The sequence below is a fragment of the Symphalangus syndactylus genome, chromosome 9, assembly GCF_028878055.3.
Source record: "Symphalangus syndactylus isolate Jambi chromosome 9, NHGRI_mSymSyn1-v2.1_pri, whole genome shotgun sequence".
NCBI lineage: Eukaryota > Metazoa > Chordata > Mammalia > Primates > Hylobatidae > Symphalangus > Symphalangus syndactylus.
In genome coordinates, this window is record NC_072431.2 from 119,447,954 (window position 1) to 119,463,781 (window position 15,828).

A 15,828-nucleotide genomic window follows, 5' to 3' on the forward strand; every position below is an offset into this window, starting at 1 on the left:
TTTTTGCTTGAAAAAGGAAACTATGAATGCAGAAAGATGGTGAGGAGAATAATTTCTCTTTTGAACCTAAGGGAAAAGCACATGCATCTACCAAACTTCCATTTAGCTTTGAAGGCAGAACGATTTTTCACTTGGAATCCAACAGAATTTCAAAGATGTTCGGCACTGGTGCCACTCTTGGAGTGGCGCAAAAGCAAGCATAAATCTGACAGATCTGAGGGCTGTACGCATGCATTTCACAGGGCGCAGTGTGTAGGGGCTGGGCGGGTCCTCTGCCTGGCCTGGGGGTGAGGGCCATCTGGTCTCCTTTATCCCTCAGTGCTGGCTTAAAGGCTGTCTTTCTGATAATGTTCCCTCCTTCCTGCTCTTTACAATGCTGAAATGAGCATCTTATTTTTCACTCGTTCCCACTTTCCTTAATTGTCTCCTTGGGCTCTTGTAAACTCATTTTAGTGTCTGGTCCATAGCTGTTTAAAGGCATACGTTTTAACTGGATAGTTTATATTTTCTTTTTTATCTGAGTTCATTTTTCTTCAAAACTACCTTGGATGGTCTGCCAGAGTCAGAGATGCTCCTTGGAGGCTTGGAGCCTCTCAAAGGAATTAGTCCAAAGTGGCCCAGACTCCATGGATTAACTTAAGCCATCCTGCATGGGCTGCCCTGCTGAAGCCAACACAGTTTCACAGGCTGGGACAGCAGCCGGACTTCCTGTTGGAGTTTAGAAATCGCCTGATCCTCGTCCTCCCTACTCCCTTCCTCTCGAGGGTCCCTCCTTCTATCCACCAATAAAACAAAGAAACCTGAGAAATTATCTCAGAAAGAAGAGACTTCTCAGGCCTTGATTGTCACACTGGCCTGGAGCCAAGCCAGAGCCTGCCTCAAAAAATGGACCCGGGAGGCAAGCTACTGGAAGGCAGTCAAACACCCCCAAAAAGTGAGGTCATTTAGCATCACCCCCATTGACCACATCTCATTTGCTCTGCTTTCCTTTTATTTTAAAGGAAAAATTAAAAGTCTTCTAAGACATTCTCTAGGCTGGTAATAAAACTCTAGAATGCCTTGTTCATATATATAACAAAGTTGAGAGCAAATGTGTGTGTACATGTAAGTGTGTGTCTGTATGTGTAAGCATGTTACAATCTGGCTAGTAAAATGATCTCAGATTGAAGATACCCTCAAATACTGAGGATGATGCTTATAATTTTCAAACATGCTTTAATATTTTTACTACTCGTGTATATATGTATCCACAAACAGTATTATATACTGTTTAGTATGCTGCAAATTTTTATAAATAGCACCTCATTGCATGTATCAGATATTTCATAAATAGAATCACAAAAACAGAATGAAGGAGCTGGTATGTCAGCATTCTGCTTATGAGTTTTTCTGATTATGATAGTCTCATGAAAAGAGGATTTTATGCATTCTCACTTGAAATACAGCAGATGCCAACCATGAAGGGAATGAAGGTGCTAATTTATAATTTTTTAAAAATTGTGCAAAAAGAAAGTAAAAAGAATGTAAGTGCGAGCTTAGCGATAAAAGGAGTAGTAAAAACACCCACAGTATGGGGGGTGGGTGTGGAGTCCTTTCGTCTGTAACCAAGGAGGTCTGTAAGAAACCACGGAAGTTTCTACTAATTTGAAATTCCACCAGCTGAGAAATAAAACACTGCTGGGTTATTGAAGAAAGGTCTTGGCACCTTATGCACGGGAAATGAAACTTTTCATTTTGCAAGTGGCTTGTAGATTGGTTATTTAACCACCGCCCATCCCCCCAGTTTTTCAAAGGCTGAAGAACAGGCTGGAGTTAGAGATGTGGTTTGCATATATTGCCTAGTTGACAGCAGTAGATCAACAGTGAAAGATTAATTAACCAAATTGAAGGCAGCAAAGAAATAAGGTTTTAGCAAATGACAAAGCCATTAATGGAGCAATGTTTCCTTCCACTTTAGCTAAGCTCTCTGTTTTTAATTAGCATTAGGATGTTTTAACCGCAGCTATTTAGGAGGAGGCTCTTTGCCATGTCAGGTGTTGCATCCCGGAGTCAGAGCTGGTGAGAGAAGAGAAAATCCAACACATCCACCTTAAGCTGGAATTTCCAGGAGTGTCCTCATGGCTCCTTGCCCCTCCCTGCACTCACAGCCTTGAAAGCTGGGGCCCTGACATGGGAACAGCTGTCTTCTCCCATTGGACCACTACAGTCAGTTGCTGATTTGGAGGACAATTCCGAACATATGAAGCACATTACTGGAGCCAAAGCTCTGGATTTCCTCGTTTGCAGTTGATTGATAGGAAGCAATTCAACCTTGGATGTGACAAAATCAACCCACTAACCCAGCAATGCATTGAGTAGGAAGTCTTTCCTCTTTAGTTACATATTTTAAGTGGCGAGTGTTTCTTTAGCCTTATTTCTCAGGACTACACAAGCCTTTGTAATTTACAAGTCTCCTTCTATCTAAATGGTCAGAATGCATGCTTTATTTTATGGACTGGTAGACTGAGGCAAAGAAGTGTTTTAGTCAAGTTAATGTTGGGGTTTGTGGGGGGCAGGAAAAAGAATGTCAAATCTCCTGTGGCTTGGCCAGCAGCTGCCAGAGTATTGGGCCAGCACCTGCTGGCGCGTTAGTCCATAGGATGGGCGTGGTGGAGAGGATGCTCAAAACAGGAGATGCTTTTGGTGAATGAGGCTGGCAGGTCATTAGAATTTCGAGAAGATTCTAGAGGAGAATGAAAAGGTGAACTTTAAAAGTGGTGGCAGCTAGATTTGCTTTAGAGAGGAATAAGCATTGGTGGAAGTGAAACAAGGTGGCGATTGATGTTGCAGCCATGTGTTTTAGAAGCTGTAATGCTGTCTTGCATCTCTGCTCCTCCTGCTTGGCTAACTCCAGGTTGATAATCTTCCCAGGTTTGACTTGCACCCCCAACCTCCTCCCACTCCTCTCTATTCAGCCTTAGGCTGGGATTACTGGCTCATGGTCCCTTCAGCACTGTGGCACACCCCTCTCCTTTAAAGCCCTGCTACAATCTGTGAAAGAAAGGAACCTGAGTGCCAATCTTAGAGTTCAAAAAAGTTCTACTCCCATTAATACATCCAAGTTAAAAAGGAAGCTGCTTAGTTTGGCCCCAAGCCAGTTTGCCTTCACCCTCCTACTTCTTACTCTTGACTTTTAACACGGGTAACACCCTGAGTCAAATCCCACAGCGTGATGCTTGGGAATGAGACTGAAATTGAGAGAAGAGTCTTGAGCTTTCACAAGGTTCCAAGTTCATTTATATATTTCCTCCAACACTCAGCACTTAGCCTTAGGGCCAGCTTCCTTGGGTTCCCTTTGTGTGTATCCTCATGGTCCTGAGTTACAACCCATGGGATTAAGTTCTTATCTAGGCAGGCTCCTTTCAAGATGGAAAAACAAATAGGTGAATTAAGAGAATATTTACATACCTCATAGCATCTTCTGCCCAGGTAAGGTGGCTGCTCTGCTCCCTCTCCTCCACCTCTCCTTCCCGGCCTTCTTGAAAAGGACAGTGCCTCACCTACCTACCAGGCCCCAGAGACATATGAATAACAGTAGGGGAGAGGGAGACATATCAGTTCATGGGCCAGAAGGGATCAAGTTCTCTCTCACCTCTCCTGAAATGCTTAGACTAGTCTCCACCGCTAAGCTTCCCGGATGGTTACCACTAGACAGGGTGACCCTTTCCTAACCCATTCATGGGCAAATTGAAATACCTAACACCCTCTTCCAGTTCACAGCCGGTGTGAATCAACTCCGCGACAAAAACAAACAAACAAACAAAAACCAGAAGGCAAGGAAACTCAAAGCATTTTCATACCATATCTTTTTCTTTGACAATAGAAGCAGCTGGTATTGAGACTTACTATGTGTTAAGCATGGGGATAGTTTTCTCACAAATATTATTCCATGTAAAGCTCTGTTTTACATACAGTTCAGGTATCTAAAGTTCAGAGAGATTAAGTAACTTGCCCAAGTCTCGTGATGGATCCTGGGTCTCTTTATTCCTAAATTCAAGCTCTTCTCATGTACTCCTTTCCAAGCTATCTGCTACCAATATTGCCTTTAGACCTGGGCAAGAGCAGCCCTTTTCCTAGGCCTCAAGCCTAAGAGGGCCCCTCCCCATGAGGTAAAGAGTCTGGGGAACAAAGGGGTGTGCCTATCCAGGGCCCAACTCTCCCTGACCAGGCCCCCTTAAACATTAGACAATGCTCTGAACACTGAGGTCCCTGGAGCTCCTTGACCAGAGGCTCAGTTGTGGTTGCCAAATTTAGCAAGTAAAAATACAGGATGAAATAGAAGGTGCACAGTTAAATTTGAATTTCAGATAAATAGCAAAAAAAATTTTATTATAACGTCCCATGCAATGCTTAACACATAGTTAATACTTAAAAAATTGTTTGTGATTTATCTAAAATTCAAATGTAACTGGGAATCCTCTATATTTTCTGGCAACCCTAGCCTCAGTCCACTTGCAGGACCAGGTGAGCTTCTGCTCAGTGGCTATTTGGATAGGATATTGTATTAGTCAGCTCAGACTGTTCTAACAATGCCATAGACTGAGTGGCTTCAACAACAGAAATTTATTTTCTGGAGGCTAGAAGTCCAGGATCAAGGATTCAGCCAATTTAGTTTCTGGTGAAAGCTCTCTTCCTGGCTTATAGATGGCTGCTTTCTAGATATACCCTCCCATGGCCTTTTCTCTGAGGTCACTAGGAGGGAGGAAGAAGAGACAGGAATAGGGAGAGAAGGAGATCTCTCTTTTCCTCTTCTTATAAGGTCACTAGTTCTGTTAAGTTAGCACCTCATCCTTATAACATCATTTAACCTTAACTATCCCCTAAAGTCCCTATGTCCAAATATAGTCATGTTGGGGGTTAATACTTCAACATATGAATTTTGGAAGAATACAAACATTTGATTGATAACGGATGTACACAAAGCTAAGACATGTACACTGGGGTGTCCCAAAGCATGCAAACAAGGCCCCTCACAGTGCTAGAAGCAGCCCAGAGAGGGAGAAAATAGGGATTGACTGGCAACTTCCATTTATACTTTTGTTAGGGGTGCACCTGCTCCCCAGGCCCCATTTAAAGCATTGATTGCTGTATTTTCTAACTTAATTTTCAGTCATGATTTCCTTGGCCAATTCAGTTCATAAAGCATGAACCCCTTTGCCTCCTTTCCTCGATCTGGGGTGGTATGGTGGGTGCTAGAACAAGCTACTCAGAGTTCCACTCTAATGGAAATTTAAATGTTGCTGCAGATGGCTAAATTGATTTTTCAGCCTATGTGTGTGAAGGTCAGAGTTTTTGGCTTTACTGTGCAAAAAGTGCCTGATCATGCATAAGACACTGCACCTCTCTGTGGCCCATTTTTAAAAATTCCTAACGTGAAAAACACTTCAGCCTCTTAGAGTGGGTGTGAGGGTGAAATGAAATAACACGTGAAAGTATCAAAGTACTTGGCAGGTGTCAGGCCTCATAAATGTAGTTGAATCTAAATAGGCGGGAACAGACCTGGGCTTTTCCTTCTGTGGAGGCTCAGCTGGACCACCCACATATCAGTTTCCAGCCCAAGGGTCCTTATGTCTTCTGAGAAGCCAAGATGACTCCAAGTCAGGAGCTCCGAATTAGGAGGTCCTGCGCCATGGAGTGTGGTTGTCACCTCCACCCAAGCCTTCTGGGACATTTCAGCAAATGAAAACAGGGATATAGCCTTCCAGAACTATCTGACTCTAACTCAGCAAACTCAGAATGGATGACTCAATACTATGGAAATGCGGAGACTACTTCTGTCTAGAGGGCAAGGAGGACTCTGCCTATGAAGATAGGGCTAAGAAACCCACCACAACAGAGGCCTGAATTATTTCCCTGCACTTTATTAAGACTGCTCAGATCAAGTCTTACTAAGAATCATTAAAAACAAACAAACAAAAAAACTGAGTGCTTTCCAGTGCCAGGTGAGTGCTCTTTCTTGAGCATGGATAGCAAAACATAAAAAGAGAAATGCACATCATTCCCAAGTTCCAGATGGCACGCCAGTGTGCTCAGGGCTTCTCTAACCTTCTCTAGTCTGTGTCTTCAATATCCTTCCAAGTTTCTTCCTTTCTTCTTTCCCTAGCAATCCCTAGGAACAGCTTTGAGAGAGGTGGTTTACTTTGATGCAGAGAGCATGAATGCTAGTGTCAGAAAGACCTGGGCCCCAACACTGCTCTGCCATCTTCTGGCTATATAATCATGGGTAATAGACTTAACTTTTTCCAGCCTGTTTCTTTTTTGACAGTGAATTTTATGACCTACCTTTACCTAGCACAGTGTCTGCCCCTAGAAGGTGCTCACTAAATGGTGGCCATTATTATCAAAGATGATGCTTACTATATATAATACATATAAAAGTATGCTTTATGCTCAAGAAGAACGAACGAATGAATGAATGAAATACTATCTAAAAGTTTCCCTTTGCAAATTTTACAGTTTCAAAAAAAGCAGAAGATAGCCAAAGAGTAACCTGGAGGTTCCGTCTTGCCCTGAGCCCCCAGATTAGATGCTCTTTTGAGTCTCTGGTATTTGTGATTCAGGCTCCAGCTTAGCCTGTGTGAAACACACCTGGCTTCTGCTTGCTTATTGTGTTTGTCTGTCCCCACCCCCTCCATCCTTCATTGATCTGGGTCACGTTTTGCTGTAACCATCCCTGATTTCCTGCAGGACCAAACAAGTAGGCAGCAATAATTAGGAAATCACAGGCACATACCTTTCAGATAGCATAATCACCCCCACGTCTGGTACAAGTGCCCCGACAAGCTTGCTGCTGTAGTCCACTATGCAAACAGTTCCACCCACTGCAGGTGAAAACAATTCTACTTTTCAGGGCTGGGGAAGGCCGATTTTATGCAACAGAAGGTGTTTAATTATTCAGGGTACTCATGTCTTTTTTAGTTCTATTATTCAGGGGTTTCTGAGTACACGACTGTAAATTCAGCATTTGCTGGTCCTAAAGCTTGGACTTGATTGGTTGAGATCCAACCTGCTCAGTATGTCTCTCAAACATGACAGTAACATGGACAAGATAAATAGACATCCCTTTGACAGAGAATCAAGTACAGAGGAAAATTTATCCTTGATAAAGTTTGATTCACAGCTTCTAGCCAATACAACTGGAATGCTTCCTCTCATGATGGTCTCCTCCCTTTCAAACCGACACTCACACAAAGGTTCTTGGAAATCAATAAGCAGCTGTTTCCGTATAATGAAAGACATTTATTTTAGATAGATTCACCTCTCTATCCCCCACTCAGATAGTATTGTATGTATCTGTCTTGAATATTTAAAATTAAAGGCTGCTTGCTTGCCTGTCAGGGTGCCATGTTTTCCTATCTCAGATGAGAAAACAAACTAAGGACAAAGTACCAGGGATTCCATGTTCTCTTTTGGAGAAATGATTCATTTATCACAGAGACACATGTTACCCTAAGAAAGCAGATCTTGACTGCTGCTGATAGATATTTTATTCAAAATTCACCACCTATCTCCTTTGCTGTGCCGGGTCCTAATGAAAACTTCTATAAAGCAATATCTAGTTATTTCCCTTGGATTATTTATTCATTCAACAAATATCTGTTGAGCTTCTACTATGATACGTTAGGTTGCATAATGGGGGTACAACAGTATAGGGATCCCAATTCCTGTCCTTGGAAAGCTTACAGTGAGGCTCAAGACAAACATTAATTTTAAAAAAGAAAGAAATAGAAAAATAATCACACAAAATATAAATGAATATACTGTGATAAATGCTTTGAAGCAAAAGTAAGAGTAAAATGAGAGCCTATGATAAGGGACCCGAGACTGGGAAGCTCAAAGGAAAAGTTGACAAATGCATGGACTGAGTAATGTTATTTTTTGTATCCCCAGGCCCTTGCTTAGTGCCTGACACATTGTCACTCTACTGTATAAATGAAATAGTCTTTTATGAGGCTCTTTTTACTCAAGAGTCTCTAATTTTAACAAGTAAAAGCTTGTACACACTATCTACTGGGTGTTTAACACAGACCAGGCACTGTTGTAAGTTCTTTATATATATTAACCTATTCACTCCTTCTTCAAAAACTGATGAGGTAGATATTCCTACCATACTTACCTTACATAGAGAAGAACACCAGAGCACAACAGGTCAAAGCACTTGATCAAGGTCACACTGTTATTAAGTAACAGAGCCTGGATTTGAACCTTGGGCATCAGACTTCAGAATCTGTCTTCACTGAGCTACACTGCTTCTCAGGAGGAAATGAGCTCTCCATCAGGCTGTAGGAATGTGATGAGCTGTGATGAATCGAAAAAACAAGTGGAATTAGAAAATGGATTGTATATACTCCTCTCAGGAATCAGCACTCTGGGGGTTACAAGGCAGCAAAAGAGAAATAACACAGTTATGTCACACCTCACAACCAGCTTCCAGGCTCTGCAGCATCACTAACTCCCTTTCCTCCCCCAGAGGCCCTTGTTGCCAGGGGTAACTGGTCCTTCTTGTTTTTTTTTTTTTTTTTTTTTTTTTTTTTACTTTTTTTTATTATTATACTTCAGGTTTTAGGGTGCATGTGCACAATGTGCAGGATTGTTACATATGTATCCATGTGCCATGTTGTTTTGCTGCAGCAATTAACTAGTCATTTAGCATTAGGTATATCTCCTAATGCTGTCCCTCCCCACTCTCCTCACCCCACAACAGTCCCTGGAGTGTGATGTTCCCCTTCCTGTGTCCATGAGTTCTCATTGTTCAGTTCCCACGTATGAGTGAGAAGATGCGGTGTTTGGTTTTTTTGTCCTTGCGATAGTTTACTGAGAATGATGGTTTCCAGCTTCATCCATGTCCCTACAAAGGACACGAACTCATCATTTTTTATGGCTGCATAATATTCCATGGTGTATATGTGCCACATTTTCTTAATCCAGTCTATCGTTGTTGGACATTTGGGTTGGTTCCAAGTCTTTGCTATTGTGAATAGTGCCGCAATAAACATACGTGTGCATGTGTCTTTATAGCAGCATGATTTATAGTCCTTTGGGTATATACCCAGTAATGAGATGGCTGGGTCAAATGGTATTTCTAGTTCTAGATCCCTGAGGAATCGCCACACTGACTTCCACAATGGTTGAACTAGTTTACAGTCCCACCAACAGTGTAAAAGTGTTCCTATTTCTCCACATCCTCTCCAGCACCTGTTGTTTCCTGACTTTTTAATGATGGCCATTCTAACTGGTGTGAGATGGTATCTCACTGTGGTTTTGATTTGCATTTCGCTGATGGCCAGTGATGATGAGCATTTTTCAATATGTTTTTCGGCTGCATAAATGTCTTCTTTTGAGAAGTATCTGTTCATGTCCTTCGCCCACTTTTTGATGGGGTTGTTTTTTTCTTGTAAATTCGTTTGAGTTCATTGTAGATTCTGGATATTAGCCCTTTGTCAGATGAGTAGGTTGCAAAAATTTTCTCCCATTCTGTAGGTTGTCTGTTCACTCTGATGGTAGTTTCTTTTGCTGTGCAGAAGCTCTTTAGTTTAATGAGATCCCATTTGTCAATTTTGGCTTTTGTTGCCATTGCTTTTGGTGTTTTAGACATGAAGTCCTTGCCTACGCCTATGTCCTGAATGGTATTGCCTAGGTTTTCTTGTAGGATTTTAATGGTTTTAGGTCTAACATGTAAGTCTTTAATCCATATTGAATTAATTTTTGTATAAGGTGTAAGGAAGGGATCCAGTTTCAGCTTTCTACATATGGCTAGCCAGTTTTCCCAGCACCATTTATCAAATAGGGAATCCTTTCCCCATTTCTTGTTTTTGTCAGATTTGTCAAAGATCAGATAGTTGTAGATATGCAGCATCATTTCTGAGGGCTCTGTTCTGTTCCATTGATCTATGTCTCTGTTGTGGTACCAGTACCATGCTGTTTTGGTTACTGTAGCCTTGTAGTATAGTTTGAAGTCAGGTAGCGTGATGCCTCCAGCTTTGTTCTTTTGGCTTAGGATTGACTTGGCGATGTGGGCTCTTTTTTGGTTCCATATGAACTTTAAAGTAGTTTTTTCCAATTCTGTGAAGAAAGTCATTGGTAGCTTGATGGGGATGGCATTGAATCTATAAATTACCTTGGGCAGTATGGCCATTTTCACGATATTGATTCTTCCAACCCATGAGCATGGAATGTTCTTCCATTTGTTTGTATCCTCTTTTATTTCATTGAGCAGTGGTTTGTAGTTCTCCTTGAAGAGGTCCTTCACATCCCTTGTAAGTTGGATTCCTAGGTATTTTATTCTCTTTGAAGCAATTGTGAATGGGAGTTCACTCATGATTTGGCTCTCTGTTTGTCTGTGATTGGTGTACAAGAATGCTTGTGATTTTTGTACATTGATTTTGTATCCTGAGACTTTGCTGAAGTTGCTAATCAGCTTAAGGAGATTTTGGGCTGAGACAATGGGGTTTTCTAGATATACAATCATGTCATCTGCAAACAGGGACAATTTGACTTCCTCTTTTCCTAATTGAATACCCTTTATTTCCTTCTCCTGCCTGATTGCTCTGGCCAGAACTTCCAGCACTATGTTGAATAGGAGTGGTGAGAGAGGGCATCCCTGTCTTGTGCCAGTTTTCAAAGGGAATGCTTCCAGTTTTTGCCCATTCAGTATGATATTGGCTGTGGGCTTGTCATAGATAGCTCTTATTATTTTAAGATGCATCCCATCAATACCTAATTTATTGAGAGTTTTTAGCATGAAGGGTTGCTGAATTTTGTCAAAGGCCTTTTCTGCATCTATTGAGATAATCATGTGGTTTTTGTCTTTGGTTCTGTTTTTATGCTGGATTACATTTATTGATTTGCATATGTTGAACCAGCTTTGCATCCCAGGGATGAAGCCCACTTGATCATGGTGTATAAGCTTTTTGATGTGCTGCTGGATTCGGTTTGCCAGTATTTTACTGAGGATTTTTGCATCAATGTTCATCAAGGATATTGGTCTGAAATTCTCTTTTTTGGTTATGTCTCTGCCGGGCTTTGGTATCAGGACAATGCTGGCCTCATAAAATGTGTTAGGGAGGATTCCCTCTTTTTCTGTCAATTGGAATAGTTTCAGAAGGAATGGTACCAGTTCCTCCTTGTACCTCTGGTAGAATTCAGCTGTGAATCCATCAGGTCCTGGACTCTTTTTGGTTGGTAAGCTATTGATTATTGCCACAATTTCAGAGCCTGTTATTGGTCTATTCAGAGATTCAACTCTTCCTGGTTTAGTCTTGGGAGGGTGTATTTGTCGAGGAATTTATCCATTTCTTCTAGATTTTCTAGTTTATTTGCATAGAGGTGTTTGTAGTATTCTCTGATGGTAGATTGTATTTCTGTGGGATCGGTGGTGATATCCCCTTTTTCATTTTTTATTGCATCTATTTGGTTCTTCTCTCTTTTCCTCTTTATTAGTCTTGCTAGCGGTCTATCAATTTTGTTGATCTTTTCAAAAAACCAGCTCCTGGATTCATTAATTTTTTGAAGGGTTTTTTGTATCTCTATTTCCTTCAGTTCTGCTCTGATTTTAGTTATTTCTAGCCTTCTGCTAGCTTTTGAATGTGTTTGCTCTTGCTTTTCTAGTTCTTTTAATTCTGATGTTAGGGTGTCCATTTTGGATCTTTCCTGCTTTCTCTTGTGGGCATTTAGTGCTATAAATTTCCCTCTACACACTGCTTTGAATGTGTCCCAGAGATTCTGGTATGTTGTGTCTTTGTTCTCGTTGGTTTCAAAGAACATCTTTATTTCTGCCTTCATTTCATTATGTACCCAATAGTCATTCAGGAGCAGGTTGTTCAGTTTCCATGTAGTTGAGTGGTTTTGAGTGAGTTTCTTAATCCTGAGTTCTAGTTTGATTGCACTGTGGTCTGAGAGACAGTTTGTTATAATTTCTGTTCTTTTACATTTGCTGAGGAGAGCTTTACTTCCAACTATGTGGTCAATTTTGGAATAGGTGTGGTGTGGTGCTGAAAAAAATGTATATTCTGTTGATTTGGGGTGGATAGTTCTGTACATGTCTATTAGGGCCACTTTGTGCAGAGCTGAGATCAATTCCTGGATATCCTTGTTAACTTTCTGTCTTGTTGATCTGTCTAATGTTGACAGTGGGGTGTTAAAATCTCCCATTATTATTGTGTGGGAGTTTAAGTGCCTTTATAGGTCACTCAGGACTTGCTTTATGAATCTGGGTGCTCCTGTGTTGGGTGCATATATATTTAGGATAGTTAGCTCTTCTTGTTGAATTGATCCCTTTACCATTATGTAATGGCTTTCTTTGTCTCTTTTGATCTTTGTTGGTTTAAAGTCTATTTTATCAGAGACTAGGATTGCAACCCCTGCCTTTTTTTGTTTTCCATTTCCTTGATAGATCTTCCTCCATCCCTTTGAGTCTATGTGTCTCTGCACGTGAGATGGGTTTCCTGAATACAGCACACTGATGGGTCTTGACTCATCCTGTTTGCCAGTCTGTGTCTTTTAATTGGAGCACTTAGCCCATTTACATTTAAAGTTAATATTGTTATGTGTGAATTTGATCCTGTCATTATGATGTTAGTTGGTTATTCTGCTCGTTAGTTGATGAAGTTTCTTCCTAGCCTCGATGGTCTTTACAATTTGGCATGTTTTTGCAGGGGCTGGTACTGGTTGTTCCTTTCCATGTTTAGTGCTTCTTTCAGGAGCTCTTTTAGGGCAAGTCTGTTGGTGACAAAGTCACTCAGCATTTGCTTGTCTGTAAAGTATTTTATTTCTCCTTCACTTATGAAGCTTAGTTTGGCTGGATATGAAATTCTGGTTTGAAAATTCTTTTCTTTAAGAATGTTGAATATCGGCCCCCACTCTCTTCTGGCTTGTAGAGTTTCTGCCGAGAGATCAGCTGTTAGTCTGATGGGCTTCCCTTTGTGGGTAACCCGACCTTTCTCTCTGGCTGCCCTTAACATTTTTTCCTTCATTTCAACTTCGGTGAATCTGACAATTATGTGTCTTGGAGTTGCTCTTCTCGAGGAGTATCTTTGTGGCGTTCTCTGTATTTCCTGAATCTGAATGTTGGCCTGCATTGCTAGATTGGGGAAGTTCTCCTGGATAATATCTTGCAGAGTGTTTTCCAACTTGGTTCCATTCTCCCCGTCATTTTCAGGTACACCAATCAGATGTAGGTTTGGTCTTTTCACATAGTCCCAAATTTCTTCGAGGCTTTGTTCGTTCCTTTTTATTCTTTTTTCTCTAAACTTCCCTTCTTGCTTCATTTCATTCATTTCATCTTCCATCGCTGATACCCTTTCTTCCAGTTGATCGCATCGGCTACCGAGGCTTCTGCAATCTTCGCATAGTTCTCGATACTTGGCTTTCAGCTCCATCAGCTCCTTTAAGCCCTTCTCTCCATTGGTTATTCTAGTTATCCATTCGTCTAATTTTTTTTCAAAGTTTTTAACTTCTTTGCTATTGTTTTGAATTTCCTCCCGTAGCTCGGAGTAGTTTGATCATCTGAAGCCTTCCTCTCTCAACTCGTCAAAGTCATTCTCCATCCAGCTTTGTTCTGTTGCTGGTGAGGAACTGCGTTCCTTTGGAAGAGGAGAGGTGCTCTGCTTTTTAGAGTTTCCAGTTTTTCTGCTCTGTTTTTTCCCCATCTTTGTGGTTTTATCTACTTTTGGTGTTTGATGATGGTGACGTACAGATGGGTTTTTGGTGTGGATGTCCTTTCTGTTTGTTAGTTTTTCTTCTATCAGACAGGACCCTCAGCTGCAGGTCTGTTGGAGTTTGCTAGAGGTCCACTCCAGACCCTGTTTGTCTGGGTGTCAGCAGCAGTGGCTGCAGAACAGCGGATTTTCGTGAGACCACAAATTCAGCTGTCTGATAGTTCCTCTGAAAGTTTTGTCTCAGAGGAGTACCCAGCCGAGTGAGGTGTCAGTCTGTCCCTACTGGGGGGTGCCTCCCAGTTAGGCTGCTCGGGGGTCAGGGACCCACTTTAGGAGGCAGTCTGTCCATTCTCAGATCTCCAGCTGTGTGCTGGGAGAACCACTACTCTCTTCAAAGCTGTCAGTCAGACAGGGACATTTAAGTCTGCAGAGGTTCCTGCTGACTTTTTGTTTGTCTGTGCCCTGCCCCCAGAGGTGGAGCCTACAGAGGCAGGCAGGCCTCCTTGAGCTGTGGTGGGCTCCACCCAGTTCGAGCTTCCTGTCTGCTTTGTTTACCTAAGCAAGCCTGGGCAATGGCGGGCGCCCCTCCCCCAGCCTGGCTGCCGCCTTGCAGTTTGATCTCAGACTGCTGTGCTAGCAATCAGCGAGACTCCGTGGGCATAGGACCCTCCTAGCCAGGTGCGGGACAAAATATCCTGGTGTGCCGTTTTCTAGGCCCGATGGAAAAGCACAGTATTAGGGTGGGACTGACCCGATTTTCCAGGTGCCATCTGTTACCCATTTGTTTGACTAGGAAAGGGAACTCCCTGTCCCCTTGCACTTCCCGAGTGAGGCAATGCCTCGCCCTGCTTCAGCTTGTGCACAGTGCGCTGCACCGGCTGTCCTGCACCCACTGTTTGGCACTCCCTAGTGTGATGAACCCGGTACCTTAAACAGAGATGAAGAAATCACCCGTCTTCTGTGTCGCTCAGGCTGGGAGCTGCAGACCGGAGCTGTTGCTATTCGGCCATCTTGGCTCCACCCCCCCGACTGACCCTTCTTGGTGGACTTTAGGACTTCTGAGAGAATCTGCACCCCGCAGCCACCACCATGCTTCACCCTCCATTTACCAATGTCTGTGCCCCTTCTACAGGTGAACAGCCTTAGCTCTCCTTCCTCACCTGGGAGCTCCGGCCTCTTCTCATTTTCTCTCTCCTTCCTTTTCCACATGCTTTGAGCCACATATGGAGTAGGAAGGCACAGGTTGGAGACTGGGTGCCACACTGGTTGTACCCTCCTAAGGGTCATCACAATCTTTCCTTTTCTTCTAGGACTCGACCTCTTCCTCGATCAGAGACAATGGGGCGTTCACCCTTCTGTCTCAGGGCAATAGCAGAGAACTTCTGAAGAAACTCACTCCAATGCACCCACCCTGCAGCAAGCCAGTCTACTCCCTTCCACTCGGAGTCACCTTCACCTCCCCATTTTCCATCTTCATATTTGTTCCGCTTGGATTCTTTTTTAAAAGACAATTTGGGGTGCCAACTCTCTTGCTTGGGAATTCATGCTCCATCATCAATGTTCCTTCTGTGAGTGTGTATGTGAGTGCAACTGGGAACTGACAGTCTGTGACCCCCACCTCAGAGCACTCTGTACTTTTGAGTGAGAGCTGGAACAGAGCTTGTGTTTTGAAAAGGAGAAGAAAAGGAAGTTCAAGGACTTTGACCTTGAGCCCTGATTCTTGGAAACCACTGTCTAGAGTCTCTTCTACTAAGAGGAAATTTAGGTCAAAGCATTTCCAAATTCCATTCTCAAATCCTGTGACAAAAAAAGCTCTATAAAAATAATATTTGAAATTTAGTAAACTGGGAATATGCAAGTGAAGGATTTTGTCAGTTTCAGACATTCTAGTGTTTGTGTTATAAGAGGTGAGGATTTGCGGAAAAATAGAACCTGTTTTTAATGGAAGAATGACCTCAACGGGCCTTTGGTTTTGCAAAGAGAAAATGAAGATTCTATTCTGGAGGGAAGAGAGTCCAGACTTGGCCTCCAAGAAGCTAAACTGAAACAGCTTGTTTATATTGTGGATGGAGCAGAATTTCTGTGACTACATTTTCTTTGGGAAAAAAATATGTATTTCAGACTGCCCAGTCTC